Source organism: Glandiceps talaboti, chromosome 15, assembly GCF_964340395.1.
Source record: "Glandiceps talaboti chromosome 15, keGlaTala1.1, whole genome shotgun sequence".
Taxonomy (NCBI): Eukaryota; Metazoa; Hemichordata; class Enteropneusta; family Spengelidae; genus Glandiceps; species Glandiceps talaboti.
In genome coordinates, this window is record NC_135563.1 from 9,435,133 (window position 1) to 9,455,384 (window position 20,252).

At 35.5% G+C, this 20,252-nt stretch overlaps 1 long non-coding RNA gene across 1 annotated transcript; it reads left to right on the forward strand.

The window, feature by feature from the left end:
* Positions 1–6,756: 6,756 nt before the first annotated feature.
* Positions 6,757–19,864, forward strand: LOC144446623 (uncharacterized). The gene is made up of 3 exons (XR_013481965.1): positions 6,757–6,881; positions 16,733–16,906; positions 18,686–19,864. It is a non-coding gene; the product is annotated as an uncharacterized LOC144446623 (long non-coding RNA).
* Positions 19,865–20,252: the final 388 nt, after the last annotated feature.

Genomic DNA, 20,252 nt, shown 5'->3' on the forward strand with positions numbered 1-20,252 from the left:
GTATGTATGTATGGACCGACGGACGGACGCACGCACGCGTGTATGTAGATCGTACAGTTTTAAAATAGATTATTCTGAAAGATAAAGTCAAGCTATTAAACATCTGGCGAACTGTTTAATTCGAGGTGTTCAATCTGTAAGGGAATTTTTGAAGATTTACTGTTGCAGAATAAAAGGCAGGGAAAAAATGGCCATGGAGAAGGTAGTTACATGAAAATTTAATGAAGTTTCAATCCATGTCAACCCACTGTCGTGTTACATGGTTGCCATAGGGTAGCTACGAGGTATTCCCTACTCTTCTACTAGTTATATTTGCCATTACATCTACAAACATTAAGTTCCTTTATAATTAACACATATTGACTCCACAGGCGACGATTTCCACTCAGTCAATTTTACAGTGGAGGTGATGATGCAAATGGATATACGCACAAAGCCCTGTTTGCCACTTCCCTTTAACGGAGAAATCAGTTTGTAATGTTAGGCGGTCGCAAATTTAAACTCCTTCAGGGAGCGGGAAGAATTTGCATGTAGACTTTAAAGGTCATACACATAACGCATTGAGTCCCTCTGTCAAGTTCAAAGCTGTTGCTTTATTCTTTTTAAGTTAATCCAAGAGCAAAAATTCCGGTATATTTTCATATTTATTGAATGTGCAAAATATTTTTTAATTTGTAAAAACTCGCAGTTCGAAGGGACACTGCTACAGACCAGGAACCAATTGTGTGGAACGGACGTCGAAATGTCGCTGAAAATGATAACAACAAATTGTATGAATATGATAAATCAGTAATAAAACGTAAAAATCATGCATTTATATCAAAACAGAAGTTTTATCATAAATGCATGGTAGATATATTTATATGCAATGAAGTGTGATGGTGTCATATTATGTTTGACGACAATTGATTCCTCTTATAACGCGACGTCACTGTCTTCGACACTTGAAAAGGGGAGCTTTGGGAAAATCAATTGATAGTATCGACGCGTTTCCATCTACCGTTCTTTTTATTACATCAATTTTTGGTTCACTGGCCTATGTGTTAACAGTTCACATACAAAATTACGTTTCTTGAGGAAACAGTCTTAAAAGAAATAAATTAAGTGTAACGCGCCAAAGGAGTCTAAAATTGTAACCGTTCCATTCCATTTTCTCTTTGCCACCTCTTGTATCCCCTACCTTTGTGTCGAGTAACTATATGCCACCCCGGCCTCTCTTTGTCGTTCTTTATATGCTTGTTCCACTTGACATGTTGAAGACAGGCCAAAAGCCAGACAGAGGAGTTAGAAACCTGTAGAGTTCAGTCTCATGACATTAAGACCATCCACTTTTCATTTTTGCGAGTATAATAAGTACAATGACATAGTTTAGATCAAACAGGAACTGCACATGTGAATTGTAAGATGCAATACCAAATATGGTTCTATAATATCTTGGATGATAGAAACCACACAAAGCTGATCAATAGAGCCCTGTCATACCAATTACAATCAATCATAATTTGGATTATTTGGCCTTAATAACCGTCATTAAAGTCTTCAATCGTACATGTATGACTTCACCTTTCATGTACTTTAAGTACCACAACTTACAATGTCTGTCTGTCTGTCTGTCTGTCTGTCTGTCTGTCTGTCTATCTCTCTCTCTCTCTCTCTCGCTGTCTCTGTCTACGTCTCTGTCTACGTCTCTGTCTCTGTATCTCTGCCTCTCTGTCTCTGTCTCTGTCTCTTTGTCTGTCTGTCTGTCTGTCTGTCTGTCTGTCTGTCTGTCTGTCTGTCTGTCTGTCTGTATGTATGTATGTATGTATGTATGTATGTCTCTCTATATGTCTCTGTCTCGCTCATTCTTTCTCTGCCTAGTCTCTCTCTGTCTATGTCTCTCTCTATATATATATCTGCTTCTCTCTCTCTCTGTTTCTCTCCCTATCTGTCTCTCTGTCTGTCTATGTCTCTCTGCCTCGCTGTCTCTCTGTCTCTCTTTGTCTGTGTCTGTCTGTCTGTCTGTCTGTCTGTCTGTCTGTCTGTCTCTCTCTCTCTCTCTCTCTCTCTCTCTCTCTCTCTCTCTCTCTCTCTCTCTCTCTCTCTCTCTCTCTCTCTCTCTCTCTCTCTCTCTCTCTCTCTCTCTCTCTCTCTCTCTCTCTCTCTGCTGATGACAATATGTCGGTAAATACATGCTAATTTCGGGCATCGAGATTACTCTACATATACGTGCTAGGCAGGAAGGGGGGAGTGGGGTTAATTAAACTTTTCAAGTGTATGCGGTCATTCATCGTCCCCCACAGGTAAAAATAACGACACCTCCAGGATCATTCATCAGACTGAAGACATTGTGGTGTTTAATGTGTCACCAATATTTAGGTGCAAGGGAAATACACATAATCTACTTCATCCATTAGTCACACAGAAGTAAAGGTTTTGAGTGCTATGTCTTGTTGAAAATCTTTTCATGAACTTCAAACAACTTGAAAGAATAAACATGTAGGAGTTAGTCAGACTATATTTCCTTGATTCTATATTTCTGACTATGGTTTAATGATCCACAATGGTAGCGCCACGTCTTTTGATCATGACAAGGTGTGAAATCACTACACTGATTGTTTGGATGGTATCGTCATTGAGTACAATGTAAGCTAACACCACTGCTGTTGTCCATAGACGGTAGACAATAAGTCATCAACACACCAACTGACTGTGTTATGACACTGAAATATTGTCGTTGAATATGGAGATGTTCTCGACTTTGCTGTCCGTTCGATCTCATGGCCACCAAACGTACGAACTGCAGGTTTCTCTCTCCAACATTGTTGCAATCTTAGGCGCAAAAAATTAAAAAGTGTTTATTTCCGATAACATGACTTCAGAAAATAAAGTAGGTATGTCGGGATTTTATATTATTTTATTTTATTTTTTTCTACCCAAAGACAAGATACTCGTTGGTCACAATAACAGTTGATGAGATGTAAAAGACGTGAACGAAGATTCAGAAGTTCGTGCAGACTGTGCTCATAATAGTCTGAAATGATATCGTTTCTCTTTGGAATGTGATTTTTTTTTTTTTAAAGTAACCAAATTAGAAGTAAATTGTCAAAATGTTACTTTTATGTACAAAAATGGTGAGGGTCGGAGGCTTAAACTAGAATCGGTCGGGTTATCAGGAACACACAATTTTTTTATTTGGCCTTATTTACCAAAACAAAACCGGGAAAATTCAATTCTGAAAGAAGGTTACTACTTACGAAATTTATATTCTTATTTCATGATTAGATATGAATCAATATTAATTAATACTTTCGACATGATAAATGTGGACAGAATTCAAATCAGAACAAACATCCGACATGTTTGACATATCGATGACGTTATGAAAGCATTCGCAACCACCAACGTCATAGTTCCTAAAGAGAACTGATTAAGAAACGTAAGTTAATAGGGTGGTGTAAGTTGGGTGTAAGATGTTAGAAGTAATATGACAAATCGGGATGTGCGACGTTTTGGCATAACACGTTATGTTTTATAAGAGAAATCATTTCAAATGAATTAATTTTCGTGGTATGACGACCCGTGATTTCATATAGGTATATATAGATTTGAATGGGCATGCACACCGGCCCACAATATACAACAGGTAAACATCTTATTTTACAATGTAGATGTTATTGATGACTTCAGCTATGTAAAAACAGTGTTACAAGGTTAGTGGCTGGCAACGAGATCTCCCTAAAAGAGGAACTTGTTAGTTCATCACATTGAGATAGTAGTGCCCATGGGAAATTAAAAGTCGATGTCCGAGACAAAGTGTTACCGAAATCAAGTGGAATCTGTGGTTAGGTTTCATATCGTATGACATGGCCTCATCATTCCTAACAAAGCCAACCTTGGTCGTAACAGTGTTGTCAGAACGAGGATAACCACTACCATATAAATGACCGGTTCTGTGGCTTCTTTTACTGGATTTTTACCTCCGCCTTCACAACCGATATTAGTCGTTCTGTTGAACAAGAAAACCCTCAGCAAAGCTTTCAGATGGCAACGGTGTCCCCTTCCCCAGTTCAGATCGTGTGCATTTTGTGTGCATATTTTTTATTTTTAAAACTGTGTGGTTGCAACAAACTTCAATTAGCTAGGTATCTTATTTCTTAAGTGTTTTTAGTCAAGGCATTTAGTTGTCGTAATCATGATGATAAAAAAACGATGTCTGTCTAAACGTGGTGATTGCATAATGCTGATTTCTTAAACTGTTACGATTCGATGCAATCAGCTTCGCCAAACACACATTTAAAGTCAAATTAACAATATCAGCAGAAGAAAACCATAAAATTTCCATTTATTTCAGTTTCCGCAGTTTCATTTGATCAATAACATTTACGTTATGAGTTCTGTTTCCAGTGGACAGCGTAAAGTATATGCTCACGGCGTATAAACGTTGTAAACAACACCTCTTCAAGTACGTTATTAATGAAAATATCTGTAAAATACAAAACAAAATTCACACGGAATTAAGTAATTGTGAAAAGAGATAATTATGTATTAGTGATGGCGGAAGATTTTACTGTGGCTATATTGTCTTTACGCACCTTCGTAAAGAGAGAATAAAAAAACTCTACGCATTTACATACAAAGTGATTAGGAAAGAGAGCGACACATAATCTGAAAGCGAAGGGTATGCACAAACCCGTTCCTTTTTTTCAACAGCAAGGATATACTACAGTGTGATTTTGTATGGAGGGTACAAATTACATTGTCAGTGGAGTTTATTTTAGGGGTACGAAACACAGATGTTAAAATTACAGCTTTAAGTTAAGACATCAAAGGTGTGACCCTAATAATAACATTAACCTTCAGCATACTATATCATATCCTTTGAACTTAGCTCGGCTTGACAACGTCAAACTTAAATAGCTAATAGATTGGATGTAGTAAAAAGCCCATTAAATATATGTTTTTGTACTCCGTTGGCGGCAACTGTGTTTACGATTCTATCCATAGAATTCCGCTATTAATGAGGATTCAGTTTAGAAATAAAAATTGCAATTATATATATATATATGTGTATGCCAAGGCTGAAACCATTGACGTTTTTATCCCTCCCCGTTTGGACATTCTCGACAAAACATATCTATATCGAAATTACTTGCAACAAAAGACGTCATTTAAAATGTAGTTATCTCTTTTCTATAGATATAAGACTTTAGGAGACAGCGTACTATATAGCCTTAATTTGGATAAAATCGACTCCAGATATTTTCATTAATCTTAGATTTGTAAGCAGTCGTACATACCTAATTAAATATTTACTAGAAGCTTGGCTGTTGTTGTTTTTAAGAGTAGAACTGGGAAATATCAGACGAAACCAGTCATTTTTCTTGAAGTTTACATGAAATACCACGGTGTCTTCAAAATACGCCATTCATACGTGAATGTCTTTTGCCGTTCATATAAACGAATAAAAGGGATCCATATAAACGAATGCAAAGAATCCTTTAATATAGAAATGATCTTAGGGTATATCGCTATTCGTTTTTTTTTGTCTTTAGATTAAAGGAATTGAATGTACCACAAAACCACGAATAGTGAATTGAACTACGTGGTGTGTGGGATTTCACATTGCGATTATTGTCATATCACGTAATTAACAAGATTGTCACAGGAAAATTAGCATGTTCCTGTACATTGTTAAGAGTTACAAATATGACAATTGACGTACCATGTAGTAGGTGAAGAACACAGTGGAATATTCTGCTTAATTAAATGAATTGAGATACTAATAAAAACACATGTAAACACATATACATGTATGTATGTATGTATGTATGTATGTATGTATTTATGTACATGTATGTATGTATGTATGTATGTATGTATGTATGTATGTATGTATGTATGTATGTGTGTGTGTATGTATGTATGTATGTGTGTATGTATGTATGTATGTATGTATGTATGTATATATGTGTGTGTGTGCGTGCGCGTGTGTGTATGCGAGTATGCATATGTCTCTGTGTGCGTCTGTCTGTCTGTCTGTCTGTCTGTCTGTCTAACTGTTTGTGTATTTGTGTGCGTATGTGATTATTATGTACACAAGCAACAACTATTCTGTTTTCCGTCACCCATAAAGCTGATGTCAATTTTATCATTCATCGAATGAATAGATAGCAATAAGTCGGACGTCAATTCTAACAAGTTTCAATAGAACGTACGTCATACTACATGCATGTCACATGTTGCACTCTCTGTCACCAATTTGCCAATCAGACTCCTGGAGTTAGTATCGACTTCACTTTTCATAGGTTCAGTTCGACGGCTTATTTCGCAAGTGATATTTTAAATCGTCCTAATCCAATACTTTTCTTATTCTTTTATTTAGGTTCATTTACACTTTGTCAAATCGTGACTACATTTAAGAGACCTCTTCACGCATATTGTTCCCCTGACAAAAACAAGTAGGCATTAACATCTTTTGAAACTGAGGCGAGATAATCACATCACGGAAGATTTGAGATCATCCAGTCCGTAAACTGTCACGTGTGGGCGTTTGTTTCGTAGGCGGAAGGGGGTGTGCTTTTCCAAGGAGCGTCAACTATCCACCCATTGATAAAGGTGTCAGCCTCAGCCCGTATACAAGTAGTTGATATCTCGAATCGCAGCAAGTAGCAATCGATCAAGAGGCGAACGTTACAATTACACAAATCTTTACTTTTTGCAGATACGGGTGTCAGCAATCGAGTGGCCTCATGAGTCACTAGAGCAGAATAAAAAGGCAGTGCAAAGACTTGTTGTGTTTTAAATCCGTCCCGAAGGCGTTTGACATCACACAGGAGAAGAAAGCGTATCAAATCATCATCATCTACGAACTGGGAGGACAGACAATTCCAAAAACAAAGGTAAGTTAACCAAGTATAACAAAATGGTAACTTCTACTTCTTTTAGATACATCCTTTCGTATTAAGGGCTTCTTGTTGTTGTTTTTCTGGTAACGTTTCACATTTTTCAAGGTGACCGTAAAAACATATCACATCACACGTTTAGCTTGTACAACCAGCGCAGTCTAGTAACAGAGGACAAACAAGGATACATGTACAAAGTTGCACTACTCAAACGAAGTGTCTTTTCCCTTGTTACTCGCGTTAGAATGTTAGCTCACATGCCACCTCCGCTGGGGTTATTTTAAACACGAACTCGGTGGTGCGCATCATGTAACATTCTTTATCATATGCGAAGGTTACTTAATGACAACGTTGGGTCATACCTCTGGAGATCTTTATTCATAAAGCAAATTTTACCACAGAAGGTAGAGTGTTATAATTTAGACTCTGTGTTCTCTTGTGTACGATAGGAGACGGCGGAGTGTGGATACTTCGCAAACGTCGACACTATATAAATTATAGGTTAAGCTTGTTTTAATGTGTTTCAGTACAACTCACAAAGGGGGACACACAGTGTAATTGAAAGAAGTCGACAGGATTAGCAGTTTATACAAAATTCAGATTACTCATTTTTATATATATCTAAAACATACAATGAAAACCATTTCGGTCGCTTCCATATATCATTAGACTGCATGGTGTCTAAGTGAAATGTTCTCTGAAAACATCAAACGACACCACAATGCAATTCACGACTAGACGGTCAGTTCCTCGAGTGTACATTTAGGCTGCAATGTTAGAAATACGTATACATATATATATTTGTCATTATATCATATGCAATAATTCTATTAAATTCATATTCATATTCATATTATTTATTTTCAAATTCTCTTTAGTCTCTTAAATTGATGGTATAAATACATTATTTTTTATATCATAGCTTTTGTTAAAATCAGAAGTTAGAGCGAAGTCACTACTCAGTGATAAGCTGAAATACATTCTCGTGACACGAGAACTAACAAAAAAATCGTGATTAAGAATAGACCCTACACGTGTAGGTTCTATGGAATAAGTACCCACATAGTCACTTCCCGTTGACCGCTTCACAATCATCGTTAACCCTCTTACCAAAGTTATGCCATGGTTCGGTGCCATAGTTCTGAGATCTTTCAGCCTCATCATGATCATTTCCTTGATGCCGTCACACCAACTTATCCCTCCCTTCATCCCTCCTTTCATAATTGCCTTTTTCCACATTATTTGACGCCTTGGTCACTTAATCAATTTTCGTGAGTCTCTGTTTCGCATTTTCAACCCTTGTAGAATACAAAGAGGTTTCATTGTATCAAATAATTCATATTTTGGCTGTCAATAATGGCACTTGTAACACTGGTCGCCAACAATACAGTTCAAAGCCATCGATCAATTTACAATTATGTTTTTATCACAAATGATGATGATGATGATGATGATGATGATGATGATGATGATGATGATGATGATGATGATGATTGAAATTATGATGTCATTTCTCGTTTATCGTTACTCAAATGGAAAATTTTAGTACTTTTAAATGAAATTAATAATTTCAAACTAGAGGGCAGACCAGAAAGTGTTGCATGTGATATTCAGAATCTTAGATAGGTTCAAAATTTTCATTGTCTTTCTAATCATTGGACACAAAAATGTATTGTTATGTAGTAATATTTCTGTGCTCTAAACATACTTGACCTGTTCAGCTGTTCAGTTACTTTAGTCGACATATTTATATTTATTTTACACCAACGCTCGCATACATTTTTTCGTATGAATCTGCTTTGACAGTTAGAAATGTCAAAAGTCATGATAAATGCAATTGCTGGTATGATTTTAGAAGCAACTTGAGGGTATATATGCATAGAGGTAGTGTCTATTTTACAAATGGACATACTGTTCTATTCATCCATCTTTCTGTATATACACGAATAATGTTTCAACTGAAGTACTGGAGTGCCATTTTTTTAAAAATCGTTCATGACGACTCATAATTGTAAATGAAGGGTCAATAACCTAAGGACTTAATGACAAATTTGCTATTTCAAAAGAAAGAAGTCAAAAACTTATAATTTTTTTTGGTAGTAGGACCATTATGAGTTATATTTAAACAATGGGGATTTCTTTTTCGATTATGTCTTCAATTCACCCGAGAACAAATTTTGATGAGATGAGAGAAGAAACGTAAACTATCCGAAAACATCATCAGGGCTTTTGAGAAATATGTCATTTTTAGAAAATAACAAAAACAGGGTTTTTTTGCTCTAGGTTCGCTTGACTCTGAGTCAACTTTATTTCACATTATAGTTATCGGGTCAGAATAAAATCTCTGAGATCAAAAATCACCCATGAACTAAATTATAATTGTTCCAAAATCGCAAAAAAATGGACTCAGTCACGGTTCATTCACTTGTGGCACCTACCCCTCCATGTGCAAAATATATGTGATTGTTTAGATATACTCTTTGTATGTAGTTTGAATACGTACAACTCTGTTCAAATAAAATGATAAATGAAAAATTGTATTTACGTCAGAACATTAAAGTATTAACGTAGGAAGTAGACACGGCATGTCATTTGTTCATTGTCCCAAATCAACAGGCTGTAAATATCTATAGAACGTGATCAAACACAAACATCGATTGCGATTTTTTCCTACTTAACCACGGCAAAATGACATCATTTATCTATACTGTGTGCTTTACATCGATATCATGGCCCAAGTATTAACATTTGCAAATTTCTGACCAGTACATTATTTTTTTTTAAAAAGACGTTTACTGTATAATCCTTGAGGATGTGTGTTTGAAACGTTTGTATGATCAGAAAAAGCTAGAACGCTCAAATACTCATGCGCTTTGTGACGCTTTCTTTTGTTTGGCACATGGCACTACACTACACATGTACGCCATCCATCAAAGAGAAACTGTATCAATACGATTCAAGATACCAGTAATTCAGTACAAATTACAAATCAGTCATTATTGCGGTTTTTATGTAACACTGTAAGATGATGTCTCGTCCTTGGAGTGTAGCTGTAACTACATTTCCGGCACTTTTCGTGGCAATAGATTTGAACACTCAATATGTGAAATCTGCACTGATACATGTAATTCACTACAACTAACAACCGATTTTTTATATGTACGCAGGACAAAATTATACAAATGGCCCGATTGAAATGATTCAGTGACATTTAGCTAGGCAAAATTTTCACCCAATTTGTCACTGAACCAGAAAGTTTTAATGAACACATACATGCATGTACGTGAGATTTGAACATGTAGGTGTTATCTCAAGTAATTTTGCTGTTTACCCAAAGAATTTACTTTTTTCGAAACAGGTAGATACCGCACTGTCTTTTAAATTAAGAATCAGAGCGGCGCGCTCTTAATTGATTGTCTCTGAAATAACATTTTTTGTATCTTCTCCCGCTTTTATCCTTGTTATGCATCACAATGAAACCATTCCAACCGTGAAAAGGTACAATTTTATCTTTTTAAGTTTGCTGTACTCCCGAAAATAACTGACTCAAGTGAGCAACAATGCCGAAACCTGGGTAGGAATCTAGCATCGACGTTCGGTTGAGCGAACTGCATACAAAACATACACAAAGGTGACTCGATCGCGTGTGATTTGCATCTGTTCAAATATCCAATCTAGTCCATACATGTGCACAGTGTACATAGAGCGGAAACAGTTTGAACCATTCTAACACACCAAAGGTCAGATTGTGAAAAAAAGATGAGATAGCCGTTTAACTATAATATAAATCCTGTATAAACGATGCGATGCGTTAGAATAATATCTAACAACTGTGAACGGTAATAAAGGCTAGCTGCAAGGTACAAAACAACTTGCATCTCCTAAACGAATGACTTAAAAAATAACCATGGGTCTATATTTGTTACTTCATTTGATCGGAGAGTTTAATTTATCTCTAATGTTGTCTTTTCAGACATCTTGTCTGTATTAACAAGTAATCAGACAGACAATAGGGATATCTTGTCATTGACTATATTATCAGTCGATGCGATTAGGGGTCAAAACACTCTTGGGGATATAGCCTCATCCATATATCTGAACATGGTAGCGCAACAATCGCTTGTATTACGTACGGTAGTTGTTTTTCTTACAAATATTAGACACTTATTCCGACTCTGCTAGAGTTATTATATTTATTTATTTATTTATTTATTTATTTATTTATTTATTTATTTATTTATTTATTTATTTATTTATTTGTCAAGGTCATTTTTATCTGTGGACTCCATTAGAATCATCAGTTTGTGTGATATACGGGTTAATTATATTTCATGTAAGAAGAATGGTATCGATTAGAGAAAATGATTAGTGTGTAAACTCAAAGACGAGATACGGCGTCGTCGCTTATAACCTGTTGTTGTCGATTACTGGAAATTGATGTTTCCATCGCTTACTTACTTAGTCGCCGGAAGAGATAAAATCGGACACTTAAATACTCTCGTTGACGACCCTTTTAAGCCATGTCGCCATTCCACATGACAAACTAGCTGTAGCCAATTAAATAGTTACTCTCAAAGATGTAGGTGTAAATATTAAAGATGTTAATGTATGTCTATTTCAAGTATATTTCACGTTTGTGCATTCATTTTCTTCTGGATAACGACTAAACAAGAAACCAAGGTCTTTGACCATATAAAGTTTAAATGGAAAATATATTTCAGCAGTGGTATGCCTATTCTGTGTCTGCTTCGAAGATTTGTTATTACTTCGCGCGATTTACTTTTCACCTTAAGAGAGGTTGAATACATCCGATTTTGTCAAATCCCCTGATGAACGGCAGCATGGGATGCGTGACAATCTAAACAAAAGCTGAACCCGTTTTATCGAAGTTTCTCTATTTAAAGAACGAGTTTATTCTAATTTGGCGTATAAGTCGGTCATTATTTAATGGCGATATCATTTTAAAACCCGATTTCGTATACATCCTATAATGAACAGATGTTAAAACAACGCACTAACCTTTACATTATGTGTTACCACACATTAGACGGGGATATATCTGAATTCATAGCTTGATCAACATTTCAAATTTACGATCACTTTTCTTTCTCAGTCTTGTTCATCATCAAAAAAACTTATTAACTGTATATTTCAGTATTTAATAAATACAAAACAGAGCTTGATTCTTCGACTAGTTTCGCTTCTCGTTAGACTTGTTTCAGGAACTTTAATCAATATCCATTTCAACGGCAGCATACAAGTACCGGTACTCTAAAGGAGCCATTTCTGACCTAAATTGTGTACCTGTAAAATTAGCAAACATTACACACGTTCAGTACACAATTCAAAAAATAAATAAACTAATTTAGTTGATACTGAAAGGAGTTTGATATCACTGGAATACACATACAAAATATGTAGGTATAAAATAAACCCTACTCAATGATAAAAGGTGATTTTTCAATTTTTTCTCAAAAATTAGAAGAACATGGTTTTTAAACACTATTCATAAAGCAAACCTTTCGTTTTCATTAGTCGAACATCAACTGGTATACACAACATCATATTTGGGATTTCGTTCGCTTTGTATAGTTTGTGAAAAGCCCCCCCCCCCCCCTTTGTACAGACTTAAAAATCAGAGTTTTATATTGTACCATAGTAAGTGTACAGCTACAGAAATTCGTTTACTCACAGGTCATTCAATACTGCCCAGATGTATAGTATTACAAGTAAATCATTATATCTATCGAAAATGTTTCAAAAAACGTTCCAATTGCAACTTTAAATAGAGTACCATAATATGATTTCATCATATACAGAACTAAAAGGTAGACAACTCTAATCAGTTATCTACTTGCCATGGTAGGCAACCATTCCTCATGTAGCGCAAGAAACGGTTTTATTGAAGCCATTAACTATTCTAGACAACATGCCGATTGTCATGTACTCACAGACGTCTCAAGAAATAAGGCTATATAACATTTTGAGAGGTCAGTCGAATGATATATTTTATCCGACATAGAGTTGAAGTTGTGAACTTAGAATACATTTAGACTTTATATCAAAAGACAACAATTAATGGACTCTTTTGTTAAACATTGAGAGTCACAAATTATCTAGATGGCTGTAACTGGTAATGTTCGGTTGTTCTGATATAACCGACTTATTGCATGGAACCAATGTTCATGATATCAGCAATCCAGAGCAATAAAGGTATAATATAGTTTTATGATCGAACGTTTGAACCTTGACAGGAAGGATCGGATGTTGGTTACATTATTACTGTCTCGATGGACTTTCAAAGCAGCCGCTGTATACAATGTTAATACGACAGACTTTTAAATAGTTTGTCGGTGACGGGAAAATGATATCAAATTGAAACTTTGGAGCTAGGAATGTCAACATCGAAACGTACTGGCTTTGTCTACAAGACTACACTGTTACCATGGAAAGATAGAAACACAATGTGTTGTCACTGTATTGCTTTGAATTGTAGTGGTGCTTTATATCATCTACGCGTATCATGTCTATCGTATATTCGTATTCGTATATATATATATATATATATATATATATATATATATATATATATATATATATATATATATATATATACTAAGTATATATATATATATATATATATATATAAATCTTTGTGCGTGCATGTGTGTATGTACATGTATGTATATGTATGTATGTATGTATGTATGTATGTATGTGTGTGTGTGTATGTATGTATGTATGTATGTATGTATGTATGTATGTATGTATGTATGTATGTGTGTATATATGTAAGTGTGTATGTATGTATGTATATGTATGTATGTATGTATGTATGTATGTATGTGTATGTATGTATGTATGTATGTATGTATGTATGTATGTTTTATGTATGTATGTATGTATGCATGTATGTATGTTTTCTGTTTGATTTAACCAGTCTGAGATGACAGTATCGCAGTCGCATAGCAACGTCGCCCAATACATTTAGGGATTAGAAGTAAGACTGACTTCGATTGAACTATATATATACATACATACAGTATATATAGTATTTGTCAGCGTGTTGTTGTATTTGTATGTGTCCCGTTCACAATGAAATCCTAAAAATACATTTCATGTGTTTTTTAATCATCGTTATTTCCTAATGTTAGTACCACTTGAGTTAACCGTTACTGACAAATTGGACATGGGTGATTGACAGCTGTCAATCAAAGTATGATAAAAGTATTATATTCTGATATGAAATAAGTTCATTCCAACCTCTAGAGAGGTTGTTACCTTGAAAATTCAGGAGCTAGACATTTCTTGTGGCCTTAAGCACTAGTTCATACACGTAATCCGTATTACACACATTTTGTAGTCATTGAGAGGATTTAGAGGTTTAAAATCATGCAATAAAGCATTGAAATTATGGCATATTATACATAGAATCTCATATTCAGGATGGACGGTGTTTGGTACCATGGAAATGGGGAAGTTGTAGATTTCTTGAGAGTATTTGATAATCCCTTTTCTAACTGTCTACTTTGTTAAAAATAATTGCTGTTGTAGTATATTCACAAAGGTGATATATTTGTATTCAGTAACTTAAAGTAGGCTGTTTCCTTTCCCTGTTTTTTAAACGGCTTATTTCTTTCTTTCTTTTTTAATCCGAACGTCGTGACTTAATTGTCTTCTTACAACGTATTCAAATGAGAAAAGATGGTGTGTTCCAAGCGCACACAATTCATTTTTGAGTCAGTAAACCTTTCTCGAAGGTATATGTTGCTCAAGTCAAATGTTTGCAAACATAGATTGCTTTATATGTGTGTCCTTTCTCTCTAAGCAGATCCAAAATACGTTTAAATTTTGACGTTATCTAGTCTTTTTTTTTTAAATGTTGATTGGAAATTGTATTTTATTCGTCGTTGATATGGCAACCTAACGTTCAATTGTTTAGATTATGTATATAAAGACAAACTTTAGTATGTTGGTAAACACGTGCACCCAGACATTGAAATAAACGACAAACACAAAATCTGATCTGTTTTTTAAAATGAGAAGAGATCATTCAAACTCTGTAAGTTTGGATCTTGGTGGCCTAAATGTAAGTCATGGCCTATTGGATGTTGTACAATCCCCAGTATCTGATAAAGTGACTGGTTTGTCATATCTTCAAAGTTGCCTATTTTTTTAAGGCTAAAGTACCGAATAAACCATATATATATTCATTATTTGCGGCGTCAAATTTAAGAAAATAAAAGCATTATTTATATTATTTCCATTTATATATTTTAAATGAAAAGTAAACGAATATAGAAGTAACGAATGTGTTTAATTCATTAACTTAGTAGAATTACATGAATTTGTATAATTGGGGCGACGTCTTTTTAAATTGACCTTCTACTACCTCTACGTTTCATTACCAATCAATATAGCTACTTAATTAGGAAAAGCCCGACATAATTTTGAAAATCTGAAGTGCAAGAAGTGGAGTGGAGTGGAGTTAAAATTGTATTCGGTACTAAGTGCATTAAAAAGACACAAAGCATGGTCTTGATTGATCTCTCGAAGTATACTTGAATTTGATACTTCAAGGCATGATGATAGAAACAAGAATAGATGTACGCTGCAAGTTGTAATTATGTGTCAGGATGTGACAAGCTTAAAACCAATTCTCTCCAGAATGGTTATATATCTAACACCAAGTAATCTTAGCTTGTATAATGATATATCACGCTCAGTTCATGTCTTGTCAATTGAAAGCATTCAAGCAACTGTCGATCACTTTCTCACCTCCAATATCACCTCCAGTATCACTTACAGCGCAATCCAAACAAATTAACAAATAAGGAAATAAAAAGCAAAAGAACCAACAAAATGAAGCAAAGAGAACAAATTGAAATGATGACGGTTCCATTCTTTGAAAAGTAACAATTGAAAGGAGCTCTATTCAACTTCATATCTGAGGAAGTAAATTCCAACAAACTAACAAACAAACAAACAAACAAACAAACAAACAAACAAACAAACAAACAAGGGAAACAAAGCAAAAAGAGAAAGCAAAGCAAAAGAACAAACGAACTGAAACAAACAGACAAAAAGAAGAGACGCAAATGGAATTCCATTCTTTGAAAAAGCAAGAAGTGAAAGGAAAGCTACCTAAACTCAAATCCTTCTTTGAGCAAACTATAAGAATAATTATTTTTCAAGGTAACCCGTGACGTTGAAAGGACGCTAATAACGAAAGCCCACGTGAGTTGAGTTTACCGTCAATTTGTGATTTGATTACAACCATCTTTATCAAATCGATCACAATTATGGTTCACTGAATAGGTGGACGGTAATACGTTAAGAGTCAAGCATTTATACAGTGCAAACCCATGTTGAGCAAATCACGACAGTATTTAACAAAGGGAAGAAAAAACCTTTGAAAACTCTTACGAGAATTGTAATGATCATCCCCATATGGTTTCGATTCAGTTGTGTGACGCCTAAAGACAATATTCCTTCCCAGTAGACGTATGTGGTTATTCAAACAATAATTTGAAGTCCCAAAGAGATGTTCAGGTTTTAGGTTTTAATGTCTCGAAAATGAGAGCGAGTGTTAGAAGTGTATAGAGGTGTGAGAGTTTTGATAATTTTAATTAAGACCTTGCCATTTACTACAACTGCGTGTTAAGCTTATTAGGTCCTTAATGGAGTTTCAATATGTGGACAGGATGAGATTGAAATGCAAATGTAAGCGAATAGCGTAATTTTGATAGACAGAGATAAATCACCCTTAAGGAAACTTTTTAGCTGTCTAATTTGGAACTCTTAAAACACGACTTGCAATGCCATTTATTCATTATTTTATTTTGCAGACTTTTACCCCTCTGACGATAACCATGAAGGGCACTACAGCAGGTCTAACGTGTTTTCTACTTGCGTTCTTCCTACTACTCCAACTGTTGACTCAATGCCAGGCACAGACTCACTTCTCCTTGAAAGACAGATTTCGGTGGAAACCCGGCAAAAGAGCCAGCGCCGGCCTTCGGGTAAGTTTCATACTCCTCAACAACCCCCTTTTAAAGAATGTGAATTGAGTTCTTCATTCAAATGCTATCAGAAGTGTTTAAGGATGACTTCCTATCTGTTGGAGTGTAGACAAAAATACATACTTAAAAAGTGCCGGTATTTCCGATGTTCAAACAACCGTACATTTCAAAATCAACGTGCTATGAAAGTTACGTTTTAGTTTTTATTGAAAAAGAAGAAGTGTCTCAAAGAACTGCTTTTTACGGTAAATTGTAAAGGTTATGCCGAAGAGTGACTTTATTCAGCTTTGATAATTATTGCGTAGCCGACGCACATGTATATGTGAATGATAAAAATTATGACTGACTCGAAAAAAATTCAAAAAATGTACGCTTCATCAGACGATTAATGCCTAATTTGTTAGTGGACTGCATCAAAACTGTCTTTATGAATTGAAATCATCAAGTTTCTATAATTATTTTACAGCAGATACACAATTTGTAGGCATAAATTTAAACAAATATGATTGACGTTTGAAATTTTCAATAAATGTACACTTCACTGGAAGATTCGAGATATACTGTGACGGTTGATTTCTTCAAAACAGTGTTAAGACGAACATTTCATGATTTGGCGTCAGTCGTATGAGGCAAACTGTGCGTGTGTACTAATACCCCGAGCCTTTAATTCGATTCAAATGACACTATGTCAGGTTATAGGCGATGTATAAAGTAAATATACAAATATATGCCGTTAGTTATCTTTCACCGAAGCACGTATCTCCCTGGAAGAACGTGTACGTATAATGGAGCAGATGTATGTTCAAAAGTTTGGCAGATAGTTATGATATTATAGAGGGTTAGACCTAGTGACAGCAATGGAAGTCCGATCCATTGAAACGGCTGCAATATTGAACGCATCAGTACAAGTGCGACGCAGAGACTCGCGCTTGCGTCACCGACTCCACTATTGTGCTCATAAACGACAGTTCATTTACAAGGATTAGGTACACCTAACTCCCTGGCTGATAACATCGGCATGAAATAGTCCAGAGACTTTACCATCCGTCAGCGTTAATAAGTGGCTTCCCTTGGGAACAAATTCTGGCATTTTAGTGAAGCATCGGCGTATCCCTTTTAAATAGGAAAAGACTTTATCAAATTTTATCAAGTATTACAATCTTGTATGGCTTCCTTGAGGCGTGTTTGAGTGATGAAATACTGCCGCTAGTTAAAGATGTACCTTTGTCACATTTAAGTGTCACTTTGAGCTGCAGTAATTAGATTTTCAAGATACCAAAGTGAACCGCTCTTAGCTTGGAACGTATGTCTCTGTTCAGACTCTCCGCTGTCATGTGAACATGACTTTCGTTCTTTTTTTCCATTTGAACAATATGTAAGAGAATCTACATGTACAAGTAAAAGAAACGGGTGTATATTCATGGAACATAAGCATCGGAGCAATGCTATCCCATAATACACAATTAGATGGGTGATATAATATTGTAAACCTATATATTTTCACTACCAGAGCATTTTGCGATTTTACAGCCATGTCTCCATCTAGTTCACCAGAAGACCATTCCAATGTTTACAAATTTCAAAGTCTGGTGCACTGTATCATGATATTAAAGAAGGCATTTTAGCCACTCCTTATTTTCACTTTTTTGTTTTCCTTCTAACTAAGCGATCAAAATAAGCCTTTAGCGAAAGTTTCCAGATTTACAGTAGCAATATATGTCGTGTGAATGTCAAACTTATATCTAAAACAAACCCTCCTTTTCTTGTCTTTACTTCCAGCTGCCTTCTACCTGGAACTTAATCCTGAAGGAACTGGAAGACGAGATGAGAGCCAGAGAGATCATTAAGAACCTTCCGGTGGAAGATAATTCTTTAACGTCCGCTGAAAATAACTTAATAGACACTTATTAGCACATTATATGAAACGTAGCAGGCCTAAAAATATAGAAGACTTCTTGGTGGAGACAGCACCCACATGTTCGAGAGAAAAGAGGAATTTTCCTATTAACTACAAGTTTGATTATATAAAATATGGGAAAGCTAGCAAAGGTTCCTACTTGCAACCTGTTTTTCAAGAAAGTGTCTCCTTTCTCTCATGTAGTATATATTACCAAGATCCGGTTGTGTTTTGGACACCCTGTAAAAAAATTATTTTTGTCAATGATGCGGTTTTCATTTAATTCCCGCTATAATTGTAAGTTTTCTGTGACACTGCACTCGCCTACATAAGTTGACATATGATCAGGCTTGCTTTAATACCTGAGGAGGAGCAGAATATTTGCATTTTACTACTGCTGTAAGAGAAATTGTATTAAAAGTGAAAACGGGCTGGCATTCTATTTTGACGCTCTGAGTAGCACCCTAGAGCAATGGCAGAGAATTAGAGCGTAGAACTGTCATTTTCAAAATTGGCTGCGAGGGCGCGCTTTTCTTCCGGCTGTACTGTGTGTCCCATGGGTTGGAATCGCATATTTTGATATGAGTTCCTTTTTCAAGGATTGCTACGTACACACATCTAGTCATCGAGTTCTGACATATAACATGTTATAGCACAGATTGCGCTGCACTACCATACGTCTTTCTGGTAAAGAACTCGGATACATTTTCTGTTAATTCTTATTCACAGATAGTAAGCCATAATAAATCTAGATCTTTTGTAATTAATGGTGATTTGGCTTCGTCTCATAAAGCCCCTGGAAAAGAGGGAGACATTAGGAAAAAAGTATGAGCTTTAGGCAGAACTATGGATAAAACACGGAAGTTTAGCTTTATTGAAAAACACACAATCATTTCATGCATGCAGAAAGTTCTAGTTGTCACAGTGTATGTAGATAAATATTAGTGCTATCGCATATATCGATGTACCTCTTTTACTCGTTGCCTAAACTTCTATTTTAAAGGAAATTACTGTATTTAAACAAATATTTATATGTTCTGCAATAAAAGTGGCAAAGTAGCTTCGCGTAATCTCGTCTGGGCTCCTGGTAATTTTTGTTCTTGAAACGTTAACGTGAATGTTTGTGATTGTGTTGTTCATGTATTGTACCGTGTGTCTTGGAAGTGACGTCAGACATATTTTACATACATGAATGAATGATCTGAGTGAAAGTTTCAAAAGTGAAACCCTATAAAACCACTCGAAGACAATGTTTGTCGCTCTGTCGACGGTAGTCTCGCTGCCAGACTCATGACTACCGTCCATAATATGCTTATGTATGCCGAGTGGCTTAGCCGCGAGAAGAGAGGGACTTGTCGTCGGGACAATTGCAAGTCTCTCTGGCAGCGAGACTATGTTGACGGTTCCAACAAAGGCAAACATCTACTGATCTACGCTGCGGATTTTTAA